The 6,153-nt window shown below is 39.0% G+C and overlaps 1 non-coding gene across 1 annotated transcript; it reads left to right on the forward strand.

The window, feature by feature from the left end:
- Window positions 1-1,219: 1,219 nt before the first annotated feature.
- On the forward strand, window positions 1,220-1,326 carry LOC141687894 (small nucleolar RNA R71). Its single transcript, XR_012561373.1, has one exon. It is a non-coding gene; the product is annotated as a small nucleolar RNA R71 (small nucleolar RNA).
- Window positions 1,327-6,153: the final 4,827 nt, after the last annotated feature.

The following is a 6,153-nucleotide window of genomic DNA, read 5'->3' on the forward strand; positions in this document are numbered from 1 at the left end:
GTCAAAAGTTAGATTGCCAATGGTGCAAGGAATGGTGAAGCTTCCTGGATCTTTCAGTTTTGGTGGTAACTTTTGCTGCAGAACAGCGCTGCATTCTTCCGTGAGAGCAACGGTTTCAAGGTCATCCAGTTTCACCTTCCTTGAAAGAATAGTCTTCATAAACTTTGCATAACTAGGCATTTGTTCCAGAGCCTCAGCGAAAGGTATATTGATGTGAAGTTTCTTGAACACCTCCAGAAACTTCCTGAACTGTCTATCCAGCTTTTGTTGCTGCAATCTCTTAGGAAAAGGTGGTGGAGGATAGAGTTGTTTCTCCCCTGTATTAGCCTCAGGCAGAGTGTGTTCAACAGTAGTCTTCCTTGGTTCCGCCACTTTCTCCTTTTGCTTAGATTTTTTATCTCTATCTTCAGCTTCGACTTCTTTTGCCTTTTCAACATCAGCTACTTTTCCAGACCTTAAGGTAATAGCCTTGACTTGCTCTTTAGCTTCCTTCCTGCCTGGTACTTCCGTGTCACTGGGAAGAGTGCCAGGTTGACGATTGAGCACTGCATTGGCTAATTGACTGATTTGATTTTCCAAGGTCTTGATAGAAACCGCCTGACTCTTGCACAACAGCTTAAGTTCCTCAAAATCAGCACTAGTAGGTGCAGCTACACTTCCCTGTTGAGGATATGATTGCCTTGTAGCATACTGCTGTGGTTGCTGGAATCCAGGTGGGTTAAACTATTTACTCACTCCTTGCTGATATGGTGGCTGAATAGCATTCTGATTATTCCCCCAGCTGAAATTTGGATGATTTCTGTTGTTAGGATGATAGGTTGCTGGCACAGGCTGTTGTTGTCGCTGATAATTATTCACATACTGAACAGATTCGTTGACAAGAGAACACTGATCCGTAGCATGAGAACCTGCACAAAGCTCACAAACCATAGCTATTTGATTAACTCCATACGTAGCCAAAGAATCAACCTTCATTGATAGCGCTTGGAGCTGGGCTGCAATAGCGGTGGCTGCATCAACTTCCAGAATACCTGCTACCTTGCCTGATGTCATCCTCTGAGTTGGGTTTTGATGCTCATTTGCAGCCATCGTCTCGATAAGATTATACGCCTCAGTATAGCTTTTAGCCCATAAGGCGCCTCCAGCTGCTGCATCGAGCATGGGCCGAGATTGGGCCCCCAAACCATTATAAAAACCAGTGATTACCATCCAATCCGGCATTCCATGATGTGGACATTTTCTCAACATTTCCTTGTAGCGTTCCCAAGCCTCGCACATAGATTCTGTAGGTTGCTGCGCAAACTGAGTAAGAGCACTCCTCATAGCAGCAGTCTTTGCCATTGGATAAAACTTCACCAGAAACTTTTGCGCAAGATCTTGCCATGTAGTGATGGACCCAGCTGGTTCAGAATGTAACCAGTCTTTAGCCTTATCCCTCAGTGAGAATGGGAAAAACCTCAACTTGATAGCCTCATCAGTCACGCCATTATACTTAAAAGTGCTGCAGATCTCGACAAAATTCCTTATGTGCATGTTGGGGTCTTCATTTGCCGCTCCTCCAAAAGAAACAGAATTCTGCACCATCTGAATAGTGCCCGGCTTGATTTCAAAGGTGTTAGCTTGAATAGCCGGATGAAGGATGCTTGACTGAATGTCATCAATTTTAGGCCGAGCAAAATCCATAAGAGCTGGATCAGCTTGAACAATACGATCTCCCATGTTTACTGGTTCTTTCTGCTCAGTTCCTGAATCCGAATCCTCAAAATCTAACTTCTCCGGAGTATCAAGAACTTCGTTTTTCTCCTCAGCTGTATCTAAGGTCCTCTTGCGAGCACGAGAACGAGTTTGCATAAACGCTTGCTAAAGTACCTGAAACACAACCGAAAAGAGTAATTAACTACTACGTCCTAATCACTGAGTCCTAATGACCAATGATGGTAAGTACATAAACTAAACAAATACGCCGAGTCCCCGACAGCGGCGCCAAAAACTTGTTAGGGCGAAATCACGCACTAATATTCACGCAAGTATACGCGTTCGCAAGTAATATAGAATACTTTCTAGTTCGTTCCCTCAGAGACTCAGACTAAGTTATTGTCTAAATAAACTCACTCACCAATGTATGATTACTTCTCAATGTTAAGATAACACTTAAAATTGTTGATTAAATATTAACTATAATTAACTACTTAATTAACCACTTAACTAACACTTCAATTTATCAATAATAAAACACTCATGAGATCACAACTTCATTATTACTTCCTTCTATAGCCATTGCTATTACCTTTAGCATGTGACATTGATGATATTAATCGAATAACACGAAACTGATAAAAGCCAACTTTCATTGTACTAATACCATTCTACCAAGCATCCACAATTAAGATAGAAGTTGAATAGTCATCAATTATGTTGAGTTCCTATATGTCTACAGAAATTGACAACACAACGATTTAAGCACAAGTTATTCCTTTTGATTACATAAGGCAAATAAAACTATTAGAGTTACCCACTAATCATGCACAACGTACATGAACCTATGCTAGCATGACAAGTTCTAAATCTCAAGATCCACCGTCGCTTCACAAGAGATTAACACCCTATCTTATATGTTCGCGATGCACATAAGACGAATACGCACAACCAATACTAGATATCATGCAATCATCACACACTAAAGTATTAAACAATTAACTAAAGAATTTCATAATAAATCCGTTGCAACCCCATGATCACGATTAGCCCATAATAGAACTTATCGCCATCATGGGTTCATATGAAATCATGATAAATGACACAAGAAAATAATAACTAAACTAATTATATTAAAACAGAGTACGTCACAAGAGTAAATAAGTCAAAGCAAGAAAACTAGCATCCAATGTTACAACGAAACAAGAATCACAAGAATATATGCTTCCTCTTCGTTGCGGTGTGCTAAATCGGTCTTCTTCCTTATCTCCTTCGCTTCTTGCGTAAAACACAATCTAAAACATAATCTCTTTCATATTCTCTATGAAAACGTCTCAAATCTACTTATATAATAGTCCCATAAAACTCAGATTACATAGAAGTTGGAAGCCAAACAGAAATAGAAGTGTAAAATAATTCAGCTTTTTCCCCCGACCCTACGCGGCCGCTCAGCATTTCTGCGCGGGCGCGCAAGGCTGCTGCGCGACCGCTCAGCATTGCTGCGCGGGCGCGCAGGACCCTACTGGAAAAATTCCAGGTTTGCTCCGTTTCTTCGCCGTAATCTGCCCGTTCTTTTCCTCTCGCAATGGTGAACACATGCCAAGGCTTATTCTTGATGATTCCTCCTCCGAAATGCAACTAATACCCTGAAATGCATAAACACTAGAAAAACGCATCAAATACACAAAATACTTGATTTCAAGACACCAATTTAAGCCATTTTAAGACGTTCTAAGAGGTATAAAATGCCACTTATCAGCAAAAGCTCTAATGCTAAAAGCTATAACGAGAGTCTGTGCAATAGACTTGAAAGAATTTGGAATGATCACTTAACGCAGATTGAGTTTTCTCACGATAATAGATCATATGTCAGGTATCGATATGTCGTCTTATGAGATATTTGAGGGAAGACAATGTCGATCCCCTTACGTTAGGATGAAGTTGTAGAGCGCAAGATGCTCGGACCAGCAGTGGTCCAAAGGACCAAGGATATAATAGATTTAATCAGAGGACGGCTGGTAGTAGCCCAAGATGGGAACACGAAGTATGTTAATTTGACACGAAAGGACAAGGAATAGGAAGTAGGGGACCTAGTGCTGTTATAGGTATCCCCTTGGAAAGGATTGATGAGGTTCGGAAAGAAAGGAAAGCTAAGTCCTCAAATTGTTGGACCCTTGGATAAATTAAGACGTATTGGGAAGTTAGCATATGAGCTAGCCCTACCCCCGAACATGTAGCATGTTCATAACGTGTTCCAAGTATCAATGTTAAGGAAGTGTAATTCGGATGCCAGATAAATAAGGGCATAGGAGCGCATAGACATGCAACCAGACGTAACCTATATGGAGCAACCAGGAAGGGTTATAGATTGAAAAAAAAAGAACAAGTGCTTAGGAGAAGGGTTATCAAACTATTCAGAGTTTGATGGAAGAACCACAATGGTGGAAAATTTACTTGAGAGTTAGAAAGTGCAATGCTAAGAAAGTATCCCTATTCATTTTCTAGATGATTCCGGGACGGAATCCTTTTAAGGAGGGGAGACTGTAATAACCCCAATTTTTGGAATTTTTTTGAAACCCTTATGAATAGTGATTTTGCTGATTATGCTGAATAAGAAAACATTTCATACCACACTATGTAGGGGTTCTTTTATTGATCTTCTGAGATCTTATTAGTACTCTATATGGTATATAAGTGTATGTAAAGAACGTCAGAATCCAAATTCGAACGCTTAATTTTTCCCAGAAATCTACCAGATACAGAAAGAATTGAGTATAAGGTAACAAAATAAAAAGGATTTAAATTCAAGGATTATACAAGAGGATCATAAAAGGAATATAATGTATTGAGAAAGGTTAAGGAAACCTAAGTAATAAGATCCCGGGTAGGATCCCTCAAACGATAAACGAAAATGAAAGTTAAGTGAACCGCATAACAGATCAGTGGTCATTAGCCAAGTAATTAGGAGTTAATCAAAGGGTTAGTGGAGAGTGATGTCATCTCACCAGCAAGAGGAAGACAAGTGTTAAATAGATGACACAACCATGGTGACATAAGCATGACAAGTGAAATTGTTTTGTTGGATGATTCTTGGCCAAGCAAAAATTACCATGGTAAAAACCAAAAAGTAGCCAAGCCATAAAGAAAATAAACCAACTAATTCATTTCACAAAATAGCAAATAAACTTCTTGTTCAAGAACATGAAGCTCTGGGCTTCTTCTTGAAAGCAAAAGAAGAAAAGATCAAGTCCAAGCTCCACTCCATAATAAATTCAAAGGTAATTATGCAAGCTTCTTTATGATTAGATAAGCATATCCTAGGAGTTTAAGCTTCTAATTCTTTGTAAATCTCTTCCAATAAATCAAGGAAGAAGATGGTGAATAGCAACCTTCAAGAAATAACTTTAGTTTTCTTGATTTTTATGAAAGTTCAAGGTAGCTTAATCATAGATCAAGGCTTCCATGGGCATTGCAAGGATCTTTCATTGATTAAAAGCTTCAAGGAAGGTATAACTCTAAATTATCTTAGCATTAATTTGTTTGGTATAAATGATTATGATGATGGAATGATAGATTAAGTGTAGTAGTTGTTTTGTCATGTTGAGATCTTAGTTGTTAAGTGTTTTTGTTGATTTTGGGAGTTAAGAGTAGCACTAGTTGTTCTTGATGATTCATGGTATGATTTGGGCTTGGTTTAAATGGTTTGAAGTGGTTGATGAGTGATATTGTCATATGGTTGTATTGGGATTGATTGGTGATGGTTTGGTGTTAAATTGGTTTGATAAAATTTTGGGAAATCGCGTAAACATAGCCGTCGTAATGCCCGATTCACCTTAGACTGTTTTTGTTCTTAACATCAGGACCCGAGAACTCACTGTTAGGTTTTGACCACTGCCATGATTAGATAATTCATGTTACGAGCTTCATTTTGATATGTGGTTCGTTTGAATCCGATGTACGGTTTAGGAGAAACGACAGTTTTAAGTAACGGCGTTTCGCAACCGAATCATTACCCCTCGCCTTACTTTGAAACCTTGGTTAAGGACTTTAAATGAATAATTGGGGTATGAAACAATTATGTTAAGTGGATTAGGTAGTTGGTAAGGTACTCGCGAAAGAATCTCTTTAAAATTCTTAATGGTTAATTTATTAAAAATGGTGGAGCCGAGGGTACTCGAGCGACTTAAGTGAATCGTTAAGCGCATAAGCGAACGTTAGAGGTCTAATTGGTTAAAGTCTAGTTTCTTAAGCGACCGGGGTTTAATTCCGACTTATGTTGTTGTTCATAGGTTATCGGACCCACTCTAAGCTTAAGTCTATCCGGGAACACTCAGGCAAGTTTTCAACCCGTTATACTGTTGTTGTGATGTAAATATTTGTATATGCATTATCTTGTGATAAGTGCATGTTTGTTATTAGCAAATCTTGCGATATATTGGAGCATGTGATATGGTATAT

Source organism: Apium graveolens, chromosome 9 (genome assembly GCF_009905375.1).
Source record: "Apium graveolens cultivar Ventura chromosome 9, ASM990537v1, whole genome shotgun sequence".
Classification (NCBI taxonomy): domain Eukaryota; kingdom Viridiplantae; phylum Streptophyta; class Magnoliopsida; order Apiales; family Apiaceae; genus Apium; species Apium graveolens.